Raw genomic sequence first — 18811 nt, 5'->3', positions numbered from 1 at the left:
CCATGATTCTAATCTAAAACCAATTTAAGAAAACATAAAACATCCTTTTGAGTTCAGCAGGATATGTTATTGGGCTTTGAATGATTAACATAGAAAAAGAGCATTTATCTGCTCAAAAATAATGTGTTCGTTTCATTCTGAACAGCTGTATTGTAGACTGTACCGTGTGATTATGAAGTTCTGGGGAATGCATGTCGCACAAAGCTCATCATTTATAAGCTATTAAAATAACACTCTAGCAAATAAAGATAGTTTCAGAAAGTAGCCTTATCGATCTGCAATAGAAGGGCTCCATTCATGTGACACACATGAGAGCCAGTTTGGTGTAGTGGTTAAGTGTGCGGACTTTTATCCGGGAGAACTGGGTTTGATTCCCCACTCCTCCACTTGCAGCTGCTGGCATGGCCTTGGGTCAGCCATAGCTCTGGCAGAGGTTGTCCTTGAAAGGGCAGCTGCTGGGAGAGCCCTCTCCAGCCCCACCCACCTTACAGGGTGTCTGTTGTGAGGCGGGGGGAAGGTAAAGGAGATTGTGAGACACTCTGAGATTCAGAGTGAAGGGCGGGGTATAAATCCAATATCTGCATGGAGCTGCCTTATACCAGGGGTCACCAGGCCCTGATCCGTGGACTGGTACCGGTTCGTGACCTGTTAGCAGTGAGTTGTATAATTATTTCATTATATATTACAATATAGTAGTAGTAGTAGTAGTAGTAGTAGTAGTAATAATAGTAACAGTAACAGTAATAAGACATTGGATTTGCATCTTGCCCTCCACTCCAGATTTCAGAGTCTCAGAGTGGCCTACAATCTCCTTTCCCTTCCTCGCCCACAACAGACACCCTGTGAGGTAGATGAAGATACTGGATTTATATCCCGCCCTCCACTCCAAAGAGTCTCAGAGCGGCTCACAATCTCCTTTCCCTTCCTCCCCCACAACAGACACCCTGTGAGGTAGATGAAGATATTGGATTTATATCCCGCCCTCCACTCCGAAGAGTCTCAGAGCGGCTCACAATCTCCTTTCCCTTCCACCCCCACAACAGACACCCTGTGAGGTAGATGAAGATATTGGATTTATATCCCGCCCTCCACTCCGAAGAGTCTCAGAGCGGCTCACAATCTCCTTTCCCTTCCTCCCCCACAACAGACACCCTGTGAGGTAGATGAAGATATTGGATTTATATCCCGCCCTCCACTCCGACGAGTCTCAGAGCGGCTCACAATCTCCTTTCCCTTCCTCCCCCACAACAGACACCCTGTGAGGTAGATGAAGATATTGGATTTATATCCCACCCTCCACTCCGAAGAGTCTCAGAGCGGCTCACAATCTCCTTTACCTTCCTCCTCCACAACAGACACCTTGTGAGGTAGATGAAGATATTGGATTTATATCCCACCCTCCACTCCAAAGAGTCTCAGAGTGGCTCACAATCTCCTTTCCCTTCCTCCCCAACAACAGACACCCTGTGAGGTAGATGACGATATTGGATTTATATCTCGCCCTCCACTCCGAAGAGTATCAGAGTGGCTCACAATCTCCTTTACCTTCCTCTCCCACAACAGACACCCTGTGAGGTAGATGAAGATATTGGATTTATATCCCGCCCTCCACTCCAAAGAGTCTCAGAGCAGCTCACAATCTCCTTTACCTTCCTCCCCCACAACAGACACCCTGTGAGGTAGATGAAGATATTGGATTTATATCCCGCCCTCCACTCCGAAGAGTCTCAGAGCGGCTCACAATCTCCTTTCCCTTCCTCCCCCACAACAGACACCCTGTGACACCCTGGTTCTCCCAGATAAGAGTCCACCTACTTAACCACCACATCAAACTAACAGAAATAAAGTGCACAATTGTATCATCCCAAAACCATCCCCCCACCCCCGGAAAAATCGTCTTCCACAAAACCGGTCCCTGGTACCAAAAAGGCTGGGGACTGCTGCCTTATACTGAATCAAACTATTGCTCCATCAAGGTGAGTATTTGTGTACTCAGACTAGCAATGGCATTCCATTTTCACAGGCAGTGACCTTCCACACCGCCTGCTGCCTGGGTCTTTTAACCGGAGATGCTGGGGATTGGGTGCGGGACCTTCCACATACCCAACAGAGACTCTGCATGCCAAGCAGAGAGCCAGTTTGGTGTAGTGGTTAAGTGTGTGGACTCTTAACTGGGAGAACCGGGTTTGATTCCCCGCTCCTCCACATGCACCTGCTGAGGTGACCTCACCTCGGGTCAGTCACAAGCTATCACAAGAGAAAGCCATTGTGCATAGAGAAAATTGAGCAGAGCACTTGAATGAAGATGTACTAAAAGAAGGACAAGCGGAGCATGTTTAATAGAGCTGGTCAGTGCAGTGAGATACGGTGTGGCAAGACAGAGGACGCCAATAAAGACACCGCAGACTCAAAGAATCCACCTGCCTTTGAGAAAGGACCGAAACGGACTGTGCAGGCATTCAATACCGTCAGGGGACAAATACTGAGAGAATTTTTGCAAGCACTGCAACCATATTGAAGTCACATGCTCATATAACATCGTCACAGCTTTATTTGGGAAATTGTTTGTAACCATTGTTTGTAACTATTGTTAAGTGTCTGTTACACTGGTGTTATCAAAAAGCTGTTGTGTAAAATATTGAGGTGTTTATAAAACTGTAAAGAATTGTATGCTATTTAATATAATAATTTGCTAGCACGGTGAGTTTACTTGATCGTACAGATTTGTTACTCCCATGGTTCCAGTTTTTGTTGTTGTTTAGGCCTGTGGGAACAAGCTCTCACAAAACAGTTCCTCTCAAGAGGAATTTCTGTCAGAGCTCCCTCAGCTCCACCTACCTCACAGGCAGTGCTCCCTCTAAGCTGAGTTAGCGTGAGCTAGCTCACAGATTTTTAGCCTCCAGCTCACACATTTTGGTCATAGCTCAGAAGAAATGGCCTCAGAGCACAATCCTTTATGCTGTAGCTCACAACTTTAATCCCAGTAGCTCACAAAGTAGAATTTTTTGCTCACAAGACTCTGCAGCTTAGAGGAAACAATTCAGGGCTTTTTTTTTTTTGTAGCAGGACCTCTTTTGCATATCAGGCCACATACCGCTGATGTAGCCAAACCTCCAAGAGCTTACAAGACCTACTATAAGCTCCAGGAGCATTGGCTACATCAGGGGTGTCTGGCCTAATATGCAAAGGAGTTCCTGCTACAAAAAAAAAGCCCTGGATTCTCGCAGGATGTCCATTGTGAAGAGGGGAAGGGAAAAGAGAATGTAAGTTACTCTGAGACTTCTTTGGGTAATGAAGGGTGGGAAATAAATCCAATCGCCTCCTCCTCCAGTTTGGTGTAGTGGTGAAGTGTGCGGACTCTTATCTGGGAGAACCGGGTTTGATTCCCCGCTCCTCCACTTGCACCTGCTGGAATGGCCTTGGGTCAGCCATCGCTCTGGCAGAGGTTGTCCTTGAAAGGGCAGCTGCTGGGAGAGCCCTCTCCAGCCCCACCCACCTCACAGGGTGTCTGTTGTGGGGGAGGAAGGGAAAGGGGATTGTGAGCCGCTCTGAGACTCTTCGGAGTGGAGGGCGGGATATAAATCCAATATCTTCTTCTTCTTCATCTTCTCCTCCACTGAGTCACAGCTGCTCTCCATCAAGTAGCAGCTTAGAGACCAATGAGATTGTCAAGGTAAAAGGTTCTGAGAGTCAAAGCCCCCTTTGTCAGATACCGATGAAGATCTGACGAAGGGAGCTTTGATCCTTGAACGTGCACACCCTGAAACTCTCGTTGGTTTCTAAGGTGCCACTGGACTCAAAATCTACCCTAGCAAATAGTGGTTATCAGGGCTTTTTTTTTGTATCAGGAACTCCTTTGCATATTAGGCCACACACCCCTGATGTAGCCAATCCTGCAAGAACTTACAGGGTTTTTAGTACAGGGCCTGCTGTAAGCACCAAGAGGATTGGCTACATCAGGGGGTGTGTGGCCTAATAGGCAAAGGAGGTCCTGATACAAGAAAAGCCCTGGTGTTTTTATTTTGTGATGTAAGACTGGGTTGAGCCTTAGCTATTCATTCTGAGTTGAAATCCTTGGAGAAGTAAACTGTGCACCTGAGTGCTTTCTCTGTTCACCTGGTCAATTGTGCTTGTTCTTTGGCTCTGAAATCAAAAGAGTTTCCAGCTCAACATTAGAAAGAACGTCCTGACTGTTAGAGCGATTCCTCAGTGGAACAGGCTTCCTCGGGAGGGGGTGGGATCTCCTTCCTTGGAGGTTTTTCTACAGAGGCTAGAGGGCCATCTGACAGCAGTGAAGATCCTGTGAATTTAGGGGGAGGTGTTTGCGAGTTTTAAGGTTGCCAAGTCCAATGCAAGAAATATCTGGGGACTTTGGGGGTGGAGCCAGGAGCAAGGTTGTGACAAGCATGATTGAACTCCAAAGGGCCATCACATTTAAAGGAACCACACACCTTTTCAATGCCTTCCCTCCACTGGAAATAATGGAGGATGGGGGCACCTTCTTTGGGGGCTTGCAGAAGTGCCCCCCTGGCCCAATCCTTTTGAAACTTGGGGTGCATTTTGGGGAGAAGCACCAAGTGCCATGCTGAAAATCTGGTCCCTCTGCCTCAAACGCCAAGGCCACAATCCCAGATCCACCCTCCATTATCCCCTACGGGAGCTGTTCTCTCTCCCCGATGGCGTGCTCAGCAGGCATTCCCCTCCTCTCCCCGCTTCCCAAGGAGGGCGGGGAAGTAGGGAGGGAGGCGGCGGGGCGGGCCTGCCCGTGAGAGGCGGTGCTGGAGGCCGGAGGGGCTGGGGGGCAGGCGGGCAGCCTGCTGGGCCTGCGGGGCTGAGGGAGGAAGGCAGGCAGGACGAGGCTGAGGAGCCAGCCCGGCCCAGATGCCCCCTCCTCCCTGCAGGAGCCACCAAAGGGGGGAGCAAGGCCAAAAGCGGCCAGAGGGCGGCCAGCCCGGGACAATCGCTGCGGTCCCGCCACCCCTGCCACTCACCGGGCCACACTCCTTGGTGCCGTTTCCCCCCCCCCCGCTTCTGTTTTTTTGGGGAGCAGGGGAAGATGCTGGAAATCCTGGGGTCCCCCGCCAGGGCGGGAGGGTTGGGAAGCCTAGCGAGTTTCCTGCATTGTGCAAGGGGGTTGGACTAGATGACCCTGGAGGTCCCTTCCAACTCTATGATTCTATGATTCCTTACAAATCGTGCAGTGAAAATGAATTCTTTGGTAGAACATGGGCACAGTGGAGTTTCATGGATAATCCTAAATCTCCAACACCCAGGCCCTGAATTCAGCAGGAGCTCACAGGAGCACAGCTCCTGAACCTTTCTGATGGTCCCCCTCTTCCTCCCCACCTACCTACCTTGTTCACTGAATAGTAGGTGCAGCTGCGTAACAATCCTTGGATTAGAAGAGCGGGCAACCGGCCAGCCACCAGAGGCTTTACCATGCCCCCAGCAGCCCTCATTAACCCCTGGAGAAGCCCATGCCACCCTTTCTCCACTTCTTATGTGATTTTGGGTGGCGGGTGGCTTGCTGGCCTTTTGTATGTGGGTGGGGGGCGGCCAAGGAGAGCCCCAGGTGAGCGAGGCCTGCTTGGGCTGGCTAGATCTCTAGCCAGCCCAAGCAGGCCTCACTTGCCCAGGACTCTTTTCTTGCGTCAGGTTGCTTTTGGTTGATGGTGTGGGTGGCATATGCTAATAAGCTCCACCACCTATTTTTCTACAAAATGACCCCTGCCAACACCCATCTGTGTAACACATTTGTAAACACAATGGTTTGGATCAAGTAGTGCTCAAGTGAAAATATACATGAATATAGTACAGTTCGGCTTGTGCAAAGTCTTGTGCAATACCTAGCACAAGCAGAAATCTAGCATAATCTAGCAAATTGTGTGCTGGATCCAACCCAGTGTGTATAAAAATATCTGTTACCCCCCCTCCCCCTTTTTATACATACATGAATGTCCTACATTGTGAGATCCTTCTTCATGAAGTTTTTCTTGCATCTCATCGATATCACGTCAGACTAGAACTAGAACGGCCATGGTAGATTGTTTTTGTAGACAGTGCAGGATGAGGATATGGAAGACCAAGGGCTTTTTCACATTCTCAGTTAACTTGCTTGTGTGTGTTCCTGTTGCTTCAGGGTTCCTCCCCCCTCCGTTCTACACATGTTTTGCTTCCTCTAGGAGAGGCCCTGTCCATTTTATGGGCCATCCATGATCTCACCTACTGAATAGGTTCAGCTGGTGACCAGGAACATCACAAAAGGCAGGCAGAGGTTTCGAGCAAGGGCAGAGATTGTTCATACAGTATCTTTCTTTGCAGCCTTCAAAAGAGTCAAATGAACCTTCAGAGGTCCATCAGTGGTTATCAGCCTCAGCGTATTGTTGGAACTCTCCAGCAATAGAGCCAGTTTGGTGTAGCGGTTCAGTGAATGGATTCTTATCTGGGAGAACCGGGTTTGATTCCCCACTCCTCCACTTGCACCTGCTGGAATGGCCTTGGGTCAGCCATAGCTCTGGCAGAGGTTGTCCTACAAGACTACAGCAGGGCAGCTGTTGTAAGAGCTCTCAGCCCCCACCTACTTCACAGGGTGTCTGTTGTGTGTGTGGGGGGGAGATAAAGGAGATTGTGACCACTCTGATATTCAGAGTATAGGGCTGGATATAAATCCAATATCATCATCACCACCACCACCATCATCACCATCACCTTCTTCTTCTTCGTCCTCCTCCTTCTCTTCTGTATTCCTCTGTATTCTTGGTGCTGGGGGGCACAGTGGTAAGGTTTCTTGGGTCCTGGCCCCACTGATGGACCTCCTGATGGTGCCTGGATTTTTGGCCACTGTGTGATGCAGTGTTGGACGGGATGGACCATTGGCCTGATCCAAGATGGCTTCTCTTATGTTCTTAATTTTGAAGAGCCATTGTGGGCAATACAGTGTTAAAGGCAGAGCAACTGCTCCCCAGTTTGCTGGAAAACAGGCGGAGGGGGCGCAAAAGGGAGTGATTAGCTTGTATTTTCAGACAATTGTTTTCCCTGTCTCTTGGATGTTGTTATTGTATGGGAGCGCTTGGTGGAAAATTCGTTTGTGCGTGCTGTACAATGAAAGAGACAGACACACACTGTCATACTGCGGAGGATGGGGCCACTGAGGAAGGAACACAACAACAACTTGCAGTATTTGTTCCTCAAATAATAAGCAAATGCAATAGAACCTGTGCTGGAATTAGCGGCAATAACAGAGAGGATGGCGAGGGAAATGGAGACCTCAGTCTCCGCCTAACATGATTTCTTGCAGGCTGGCAATAAGTTTCTGTTGTAGCTCAGTCAGTAATAGCGCTGCTAAGAGAAGCAAGCCCTATCTCCAGGACAAAAGCAGAGTAAGTGAAATCTACCTGTTGTAGCAGTGAGGGCAAAGAAAAAAGTCCAATGGATAGAGCTAACTTTCTGGGCCTGCCTCAAACCTCTGGGATGGTGCACCGATTGGTAGGAAGTGAATACAGCGAGCACAGAAATGCCAGTGGGGGCCATTCAGTCACTGTTTTGGCTCTATTTTAAAACCAAATTATTTTTAAACTGTCTTAATTTAACGTTTTTAATGTAAATTTATTTATTATTTATTTATCACCTTAAATTTCTATCCCGCCCTCTCCGCAAGCGGACTCGGGGCGGCTAACAGTCCATTCAGACATCTATATTTACAATTTGAAACCAATAAAATAAGTTGCAATTAAAAACATCCCCTGGCATTGTACCACTTCAATATAGGCGGGCTCTTCATCCAGATGGTGATCGTATAGTAATCGTAGCTCTATGACAATGTGGGCTGGCTGTCCTCTCCCAGTTAGTCGTTAAAGGCCTGTCGAAACGGTTCAGTTCAGTTTTGCAGGCCCTGCAGAAAGTAGAGAGATTCCGCAGGGCCCTTATGTTTTTATTGTATTCTACTATTGTATTCTACTATGTACTGCAAGCTGTCCTGAGCCTGTTTTGACGGGGAGGGTGGGATATAAATCCAATAAACTAAACTAAACTAAAGATGCCACTTGCCCACCATCAGCTGACCAATCCTCTCCAGAACTCCCCTGTCCCCTGCTAGTGATCACTGGATCATGGGGGAGCGGGAAGGGAGGAAAACCAGTGTTGCTCAATGCAGTGACATTCCTTCTGTCTGGAGAGCCACAAGTGAAATCAACATATTGAGCAATGGTTTAGGAATCCCCCTAATAGCTATGGTCTTCATCACAAAGATCAGGGAAATTCCTAGAGTGAAGAAGAAGATGTTGATGATGTTGATATTGGATTTATATCCCACCCTTCACTCTGAATCTCAGAGTCTCAGAGCAGTCACAGTGTCCTTTACATTCCTCCCCAACAACAAACACCCTGTGAGGTGGATGGGGCTGAGAGAGCTCTCACGACAGCTGCCCTTTCAAGGACAACCTCTGCCAGAGCCATGGCTGACCCAAGGCCATTCCAGCAGGTACAAGTGGAGGAGTGGGGAATCAAGCCTTGATCTCCCAGATAAGAGTCAGTGCACTTAACTATTGCACCAAACTGTCTTCACCTGGTAATGCCATCACCATATCAAGCAATGATGATTTTATAAGTCTCCACCCCCCCTGGTCTCCTGGCAGTTGTCCATAAAGGACTGTCCATAAGGGACTGTCTCCTTGCCCCTTCTTCCAGCTGCCTGAGAGAGTGAAACTAGATAGCAAGCAAGGCATCAAAACATACTGTGCAGCCCCTCCCAGACATGAGAGACGCTGTTCTGATCCCCCTAATATCTATGGTCTTTATCACAGAGATCAGAGAAATTCCTAGAGCACCGCAGTTACATCACTTCCAGGTCCCCACAGTGCCATCCACATCAAACGATGTCAATTTTATAAGACTCTACCCCATGGTCTCCTGCCAGCTGACAGTGAAGGGCTGGTAACTCCATATGTCTCCTTGTTCCCTCTTCCAGCTGCCTGGGAGAGAGACACTAGATAGCAAGGCATCAAAACATACTGTTCAACCACTCCCAGATATGCAAAACACTGTTCTGATTTAGAACATTTCTGTATTTGTGAATGGGCAGTGTTCAGGTTGCTTCTTGATTAGTCCATTCAGGCTACAATTTCCTCCCATCTGGCTGATTGCGGCAGTTTTGTCCTCTGAGATGCTGAACTTCACCCTACCCGTGGTGGCAGATCTCACAACGCACATGTAAATGCATTGTGAAAGGGACTTTTTTTGTTCCTCCCAAGGACTACAGCTTTAAGCCATGTGTAGAGCCCCACGAGGGAAACCTTTCATATACTTTCCCTTGTCTTTTTGGATTTCTTTTTCCAGAGCTCAGTATGTTGTTGGTGACCACAGGACAATATGGCTTGCCTCCGGTTCTTTCTCCTGTTTTTTCAGTGTTTTTGAAACTCTGAGTTCTGGTCTCTAATTATCTGGATTCAGGGCTCACTTCGTAGCAGGAACTCCTTTGCATATTAGGCCACACAGCCCTGATGGAGCCAATCATCCTGGAGCTTACAGAAGGCCCTGTAAGCCAGGGGTGACAAGCATGCAGCCCGGAGGGCTCCTATCTGGCCCCTGAGCAACTGGCTTTCATCTACTTCCTTCTCTCTATCTCTTGCTTCCTTCTGCTTAACAGTTTGCTTTGTAAGGCTTGCTCAATTGCACAGGAGCTACAGAGCAAAGCCTCTATTTTCTCCATTGGCTGAGGCTCCTCCCTTGGGAAGGAAGGGGGAAAGGCAGAGCTTGTTTTTCCAGGCTCTCTCAATCACACAGCAGAGCTATGACCCAAGTCTTTCTTGGGTCATAGCTCTGATTTTTGTTTCTAGAAAGCCTATGCACAAAGTGTGGGTACTTGGAATAGTTGTTTCATTCTAGTCAATTTGCTAATCTTGGACATCAAATTGAGCACTTGATGTTATTCTGACCAATACTTCATCTAAGCTGTGGAGTCTTGTGAACAAAAATTCTAATTTGTGAGCTACTGGCATTAAAGTTGTGAGCTACTGCTTAAATTAGTTTGCTCTGGGGCCATTTTTCCTGAGCTAAGACAAAAAATGTGTGAGCCAGAAGTAAAAAAAAACCTGTGAGCTAGCTCACATTAACTCAGTTTAGAGGGAACACTGATTTTGACTGCTTGCATTTCTTGGTGCTTCAGATTGTATCTTTGCATTATCACTGCCCTGGCAACTAAATTCTGTTTTAACTCCGTCCAGATTCTCAGCAGTCCTTCAATAATTGTAGGAAGTGCCTCAGCATTTTGACCAAGACTCCCTTTGACTCCCTTATGGCTGTTTGTGTGGGTTACTGCCCAATTTTGTGAGAGGGGGGGGGGGTATGAAATATAACCAAGACATTGAAAGACATTGGTTTTATTCCATTTGTCCAGGCTACTTTAGTATGGATTGGGTCACATTTAGTGACAGGCATCTGATGTAGATGTGTCTTCTTGATCACACATGGTAGAGTTTTGGTCCCTAAACAATGGAATTCCGTGCCCAAGAAAGTTTCTCATGCCAACTTTTGAAAGACTGATGAAAACTCATTTATCCCAGAGGGCTCTTGTGTTCTCCATGGCTTTAAACTTCTAAAGGTAAAGGTAGTTACCGACCCATGGGGTGACGTCACATCACGACGTTTTCTTGGCAGACTTTTAAGGGGTGGTTTGCCATTGCCTTCTCCAATCGTCTACACGTTCCCCTCAGCAAACTGGGGACTCATTTGACCGACTTCGGAAGGAAGGAAGGCTGAGTCAACCTTGAGCCAGCTACCTGAACCCAGCTTCTGCCAGGATCAAACTCAGGTTGTGAGCAGATCTTGGACTGCAGTACTGCAGCTTACCGCTCTGCACCATGGGGATCCTTAATCTTCTACCTTGACATTATTGCTGATTTCTTTGCTGCTCATTGTACTTATAAGTTTCAAGTTTTTCCGTTATTGGTTTCGCTGCTGTTTCACTGCTGCTTTTATTTGTTGCTGGTTGCAGCTGCAGACTGCTTGTTTTGATTTGCAATTTATACAGAATAATCTCGTGGTGCTTTCAATGATCTATTTATATTATAAGCCTTCTTGAGTGCTTGTTGAACAGTAACAAGCTGGGGTCTAGAACCCAAATTGTTGGGTCGATTTTGCAGAGGGATTAAAATGATGGATCAGTTATTTGTCTGCGTGATGGTGACTATCTAATAATCCATCAGCTATCAGTTGTCAGAATGCCAGCACTGGTCAGGATCAAGATCAGATATGTTGTTACCAGGGCTTTTTTTGTATCAGAAACTGCTTTGCATATTAGACCACACACCCCTGATCCAGCCAATCCTCCTGGAGCTTACAGTAGCCCCTGTCCTAAGACTCCTGTAAGCTCTTGGAGGATTGGCTACATCAGGGGTGTGTGGCTTAATATGTAAATGAGTTCCTGATACAAAAAAGCCCTGGTTGTTATTAATGGTCCATGTGACGCTGGCAGTAGGACAAACTTAAACACTTTTCAAAGATTAAAAAAAAAATAGTTATTTTCATAATCAAGGGTGGGATTCTAGCAGGAGCTCCTTTGCATATTAGGCCACACACCCCTGATGTAGCCAATCCTCCAAGAGCTTGCAAAAAAGAGCCTTGTAAGCTCTTGGAGGATTGGCTACATCAGGGGTGTGTGGCCTAACATGCAAAGATGCTCCTGCTAGAATTCCACCCCTGTTCATAATAGTTGAAAAGCTGACGTCTGTTGTTCAGCTGTCAGCATATACTGTAGAAGCAGAGCCATAGGTCTTTTGGACTTCAGTACAGTTGGCTGATTTTTGCCTTCTGTATTCCATGAATTTCCATGAATTTCCTCGAACTCAAGATAAAATTCTCTGTTATAGTTGATATTTAGTAAGTGTAAGTACCTGAACCCTGAAGTGTTTCGTCGGTGCAGTTATCCGTAAGAAATTCGACTTGACAGATACGACACGCCGAACCATTAAAATGAACAGATTTTCGCATAGCTGAAAGGATTATGCAAGTTTTAACCAGAACATTTTGCTTATATTATGTCCCTTGCTTTTTTTTTTTTGTTAAACAATCAAAACGCACATTTAAGAATGAATTGCTTTTGAATAACAACACAGCTACGGGCTACCTGCTGTGAAAGAATTTGTGCTGAAAGATTTACAAGGAAGGTGGTAATAGAGAGGGGAGAAATCCATTTTTGGCTATATTCTGACTTGTCAGCATGCATATTTCAGCACAGGTGACACTGATTTATTATATACCACTGCCAGAAAGTTTGGCTTGATTTGAGGGAACAATGCCGCCCACTGCACAGTTGGTATAACGACTTGAAATTGCTCGTGAATGTCAATGATAAAGCAACCTATTTTGACTGTAACGTGGAGTCGTAGAGAAACAAAAGGCACAGCAGATGGACTGGAATGACCTTGGTATTAACATACAATCCATACTTGATAAAAGGAAAAGTACTGGCAACGAAGTTACTGCCGTGGGTTCCTTGGATCGTAAATTACTGAACTGGAACTCTAACAGAAACCGGGAGATGATTGATGCTTCGGTTCTCTCATTTAATCAACTCGATGTTAATTTTTGATCACAAAGGTTTATAGTTGTCTCGGATGCGTTGGGGTGGATCCAACCATCCTCCAAGGAAACTTCTTCCAGTCTTAGAAGCCTTCTTCTAACAGATGTGGCTCTCCCTTCCACAGAGAAATCCTCCAAGGAGTCTTCCTTCATCCTAAGAGAGGCAGTTTGGTGTAGTGGTTAAGTGCGTGGACTCTTATCTGGGAGAACTGGGTTTGATTCCCCACTCCTCCACTTGCACCTGCTGGAATGGCCTTGGGTTAGCCATAGCTATCTCAGGAGTTGTCCTTGAAAGGGCAGCTTTTGTCAGAGCTTTCTCAGCCCCACTCACCTCACAGGGTGTCTGCTGTGGGGGAGAAGATATAGGAGATTGTAAGTTTCTGAGTCTCTGAATCAGAGAAGGGTGGGGTATAAATCTGCAGTCTTCTAAGGGTCTGTTCTCCAAATGAGTTGGCTCTTCCTTCAACAGAAGTCTTCTTCACCTGGTGGAAGGTTTCAAACTTTACTCAGTGAAGTGGGAGTTTAAAGGTAGGCTATGCCCCACTAAATGCCCTGAGCCTGCCGTGGTGGGGGAGGGCGGGATATAAATGAAATAAATAAATAAATAAATATATGTTGCTGTGAGCCTGATAAAGGTAAAGTTAGTCCCTTGTGCAAGCACCAGTTGTTTCGAACTCTGGGGTGACATCACATCACAATGTTTTCACGGCAGACTTTTTACAGGGTGGTTTGCCATGGCCTTCCCCAGTCATCTACACTTTCCCCCCAGCAAGCTGTGTACTAATTTTACCGACCTGGGAAGGCTGGAAGGCTGAGTCAACCTTGAGCCAGCTACCTGAAGCCAGCTTCCACTGGGATCGAACTCAGGTCATGGGCAGAGAGCTTGGACTGCAGTACTGCAGCTTTGCCACTCTGCAGGCATCTTATCTGGGTACAGACATCTTATCTGGACAGCAATCCTGTTGCATGTTGTAAGATCAGATCTGTGACCTCCTCTCCACTGTCCACTTAACATAGCATAGGGCACTTGCTTTGGGCAGAGTCCAAAATGGGTAACAGCTTCATAGCAGCGATCCTTACCACTCATAATAGAGTGTGTGCCTCTGAGGTTCTTCACTTTTGTTGAGATGGAGAAAGTGCATCACCATGTTTCCGCCTCCAGAGAAAGATCAGGTAAACGATCTGAACTAGACCACCGCATGCAATAGGTTTTTGTCCCTTTTAGTGCATGAAACAGTAGCCAACTTGTGAGAGTTCACAGTGGTGCTTTTAGGAGTCGCAATGGCATGAACAAGCCAGTGTGCTCTTTGACACTTAGAGTGGCTGGTGCTCTTTGATGCATGCTGTGGCAATCATACAGCCTTTACTCTTCTGCTGGCAGAGGCATGCGCTACACATAATTCAGACTGCTCCTGCGCATGCAGGACACATGCATGGTGTGCCCTGGCCATTCAGACAGTCAGGAAAGGTGCCCTGCATGGGCTTTAGAGATTTCTCCTAGGAACTTCCTGGTAGCTATTTAATGAAATCCCAGCCCATCCTAAGATGAGATAAGTTTGGTGTAGTGGTTAAGTGTGTGGACTCTTATCTGGGAGAACCGGGTTTGATTCCCCACTCCTCCACTTGCATCTGTTGGAATGGCCTTGGGTCAGCCATGGCTTTGGCAGAGGTTGTCCTTGAAAGGGCAGCTACTGTGAGAGCCCTCTCCAGCCCCACCCACCTCACAGGGTGTCTGTTGTGGGGGGAGAAGATATAGGAGATTGTAGGCCGCTCTGAGACTCTGTCCTTGGAAGGGCAGCTGCTGTGAGAGCCCTCTCAGCCCCACCCACCTCACAGGATGTCTGTTGTGGGGGAAGAAGGTAAAGGAGATTGTGAGCTGCTCTGAGACTCTGTCCTTGGAAGGGCAGCTGCTGTGAGAGCCCTCTCAGCCCCCACCCACCTCACAGGGTGTCTGTTGTGGGGGGAGAAGACATAGGAGATTGTAAGCCTCTCTGAGTCTCTGAGCCAGTTTGGTGTAGTGGTTAAGTGTGCGGACTCTTATCTGGGAGAACCGGGTTTGATTCCCCACTCCTCCACTTGCACCTGCTAGCATGGCCTTGGGTCAGCCATAGCTCTGGCAGAGGTTGTCCTTGAAAGGGCAGCTGCTGTGAGAGCCCTCTCCAGCCCCACCCACCTCACAGGGTGTCTGTTGTGGGGGAGGGAGATAAAGGAGATTGTGAGCCGCTCTGACACTCTTCGGAGTGGAGGGCGGGATATAAATCCAATATCTTCTGATCCAGGGAGAAGGGCGGGGTATAAATCTGCAATTCTTCTTCTTCTAAGTATGAGAAGGACTCCAGGGAGCATTGGTGAGTGTGTAATTGCGCACGTTATATCTGGACGGGAGGCATGGCTAGATCAGGCCAAATCTCCTGTGTGATTGCACCCATAATAACTGCACTGACTTGCTCACAATAGGAGGATGACAACATTGTTCTTCATCCATCCTTATGATGTATTCCAGTAGTTCTTGAATAGTATGAAATGCTGCCAAAGTGTAGCACAGTCTATCGATGTTTGAAACACAATTATATTGACAATGCTGTCACGTGTTCTACTGAGAGAGGTAGATGAAACTTGGCTATCATGTTGGAGAATAATAAGTTCTAAAGAATGTTAGAAATGTTCACGTCATCTCTCAAAGGCAATATGCCTCTGGTAGCAACATTCTGAAGGGATGTGGAATGGTATGGTAGAGCCGAAACTCATCAGATCTTAGATGCTAAGTAGGGTTGGTACTAGGATGAGGGACCATCAAGGAAAACTCTGCAGAGCAAGGCAACGGCAAACAACCTCTGCTTCTCACTTGCCTTGAAAGTTCCTTGCTGGGAACACCATCTGTCAGTTGTGACTTTACGGTGTGCAGACCTTGAATTCAGCAAGAGCTCACAGAAGCGCAGCTCCTGAACCTTTCTGAGGGTTCCCCCTCCTCTCCACATACCTTGTCCATTGAATAGTAGGTTCAGCTGCATAAAAATCCGTGAATTAGGAGAGCGGGCAGCTCTATGCTAATGAGTTATGCTAATGAGTCCCACCACCTATTTTTCTACAAAACGACCCCTGATGGCATGTATGTACGAAGCTAGATTCTAAGGCGAGTCTTCTCTTTTGCCACCCAAGGAATTTCCCCCTCCTCTATCTTCCCTGGTTAGGGCCAACATAAGCTGCAGAGGCAGTGCCTCTAAAACTTGCCTTGGACCAGGATGGCGGCAGTGCTGGCCTGGAAGGCAATCTCATGTGTGAGCAATACCTATCACTTCATCCCACACTGTTGTCCTTCATCCATTGTGCCACCCCAAGCAGCCATCGGGGAGGGGCTGTGGGTCACTGGCAGAGCATCTGCTTAGCATGCAGACGGCCCCAGGTTCAGTCTTCAACATCTCCAATTCAAAGGGTCAGGTAGGAGGTGATGTGAAAGACCTTTCTCTGCCTGAGATCCTGGAGAGCTGCTGTCAGTTTACATAGACCGGAAGTGGCCAAACCATGGCTTGGGAGCCACATGTGGCTCTTTCACACATATTGTGCAGCTCTTGAAGTCCCCACCACCCTGTCGGTTGGCTTGGAGAAGGCATTTGTCTCTTTAAATCACTTCTCTAAGACTAGCCAGCCAGTGGCTTGGAGAATTAATTTAAAGTGAAAGTCGCTTCCTTCCTTCCTTCCTTCCTTCCTTCCTTCCTTCCTTCCTTCCTTCCTTCCTTCCTTCCTTCCTTCCTTCCTTCCTTCCTTCCTTCCTTCCTTCCTCCTCCCCCTCCCTCCCTCCCTCCCTCCCTCCCTCCCTTCCTTCCTTCCTTCCTTCCTTCCTTCCTTCCTTCCTTCCTAGAATCATAGAGTTGGAAGGGACCTCCAGGGCCATCTTGTCCAACCCCCTGCACAATGCAGGAAACTCACAAATACCTCCCCCTAAATTCACAGGATCCTCATTGCTGTCAGATGGCCATCTAGCCTCTGTTTAAAAACCTCCAAGGAAGGAGAGCCCACCACCTCCCGAGGAAGCCTGTTCCACTGAGGAACTGCTCTAACAGTCAGGAAGTTCTTCTTAATGTTGAGCTGGAAACTTTTGATTTAATTTCAACCCATTGGTTCTGGTCCTACCTTCTGGGGCTACAGAAAACAATTCCGCACCATCCTCTATATGACAGCCCTTCAAGTACTTGAAGATAGTAATTATATCACCTCTCAGCTGCCTCCTCTCCAGGCTAAACATCCCCAGCTCCTTCAACTTTTCTTCATAGGACTTGGTCTCCAGACCCCTCACCATCTTCGTCGCCCTCCTCTGGACCTGTTCCAGCACAAACGGTGAGGGGAGTCTTGGAGAAGGAGGATGCTTGCTCCAAAAGAAAACTAATTTTGGATACTCCCCATGCCTTGAACCCTCTGATCCCCTTCGATCATCTCCTCCAACTCATAAAATCATTATTGGTCCAAGATGCTTCTGTTCACTTGTTCACTTCTTAAAATGTGGTGCCCCAAACTGAACACAATACTCCAAGTGAAGTCTTACCAGAGCAGAGTAAAGCGATGCCATCACATCACGTGATCTGGACACTATACTTCTGTTGATACAGCCCAAAATTGCATTTGCCTTTTTAACCACCACATTACACTGTTGACTCATGTTCGGTGTATGATCCAGTAAGATTCCTAGATCCTTTTTTCACATACTAGTGCTAAGACAAGTTTCCCCATCCTATAACCATGCATTGGATTTTTCCTACCTAAATGCAGAATTTTACATTTATCCCTGTTAAAATTAACTTTATTGGTTTTAGCCCAGTCAAGGTAATCCTGTATCCTGTTTCTGTCTTCTTTCGTGTTAAGGTTGCTTTCTTTCCACCACATTCCCTTTATTCCTTCATCCAAATCATTGATAAAGATGTCGAACAAAAGAGGTCCCAGGACAGATCCTTGAGGCACTCCACTTGTCACTCCTCTCCAAGAGGATGAGGAACCATTCACAAGCACTCTTTGGGTGTGATCTGTCAACCAGTTACAGATCCACCTAATGGTAACAGGATCCAAACCACATTTTACCAACTTGTCAACAAGGATAGTATGTGGAACCTTATCAAAAGCCTTACTGAAATCAAGATAAATGATGTCTACAGCATTCCCCTGATCCAGCAAGGTAGTCACTTTCTCAAAAAAAGAGATCAGGTTAGTCTGACATGACTTGTTCTTGAGAAAACCATGCTGGCTTTTAGTAATCACATCCATTCTTTCTAAATGTTCCAGGACCGACTGTTTGATGATTTATTCTCAAACTTTTCCAGGTATAGACATCAAGCTGACGGGTTGGTAGTTACCTGGATTGTCTTTTTTCCCCTTCTTGAAGATGGGGACAACATTAACCCGCCTCCAATCTTCCGGCAGCTCTCCTGTTCTCCAAGAATTCTCAAAAATAATAGCCAGAGGCTCAGAAATTACATCTGCAAGCTTTTTTAGAACCCTTCCTTCTTTCCTTGCAGATCTGACATCTGACATTTATTCCATGTGACTCTTATTTAAGCAAGTTTGACCATCCCTGGAATAGACAGTACTGACTCTGATGGACCAAGGGACTGAATCAGTATAAGGCAGCTTCATGGGTTCATTTTGATAGTGAACTGGTTCGAGAAAATGGTAAACCAAGCAAGGACAGCTATGTCCCAGAAGCACATGCTCGGATGTTGTTGAAAACAGAATCAGAATTAGACGGATGAGGTTTGGTGAGCTCCAGCAAGGATAATGTCCTGCGTTGATTCTTCGTACAGCTCATGATGTTGAATTACAGGAAGGCAACAGAGTGAAATGTTTTTGTATCAGTTTTTTTTTAAATCTGTTGCTTAGGAAAACGGCCACAGTTTTGGTCTTGTTTTCTGGCTTGGCAAAATACTTCTTTTGAATGTCACCTGTCACACATGGAGCTGGAAATGTCCGGATGTTTTCCATTGAATCAAAGACATCAAGTTGACCTTAGCCTGAGTATCATAAATGTAGTAGATTGAACGTCATGGTTCTGCAGCTAGAATGGAATGCAAATGACACTCGTGTCTCTGTGTGTGTGGCTGGCGTTTTAATTCTTCTTTGCAACTTGATAGCTGAGGATACAACCAGTTATGCAGTTCCTTTCTCTTTGCTAGCAACCTAATAGATGACGAGGTATTTATGTTGCCAGATGTATTTGCTGCATGTTGCAACCCAAGAGATTTAAACAGAA

The sequence above is a fragment of the Heteronotia binoei genome, chromosome 3 (assembly GCF_032191835.1).
Source record: "Heteronotia binoei isolate CCM8104 ecotype False Entrance Well chromosome 3, APGP_CSIRO_Hbin_v1, whole genome shotgun sequence".
Classification (NCBI taxonomy): Eukaryota; Metazoa; Chordata; class Lepidosauria; order Squamata; family Gekkonidae; genus Heteronotia; species Heteronotia binoei.
The sequence above is the reverse complement of the archived record's forward strand: the minus strand, read 5'-3'. Positions refer to the sequence as shown.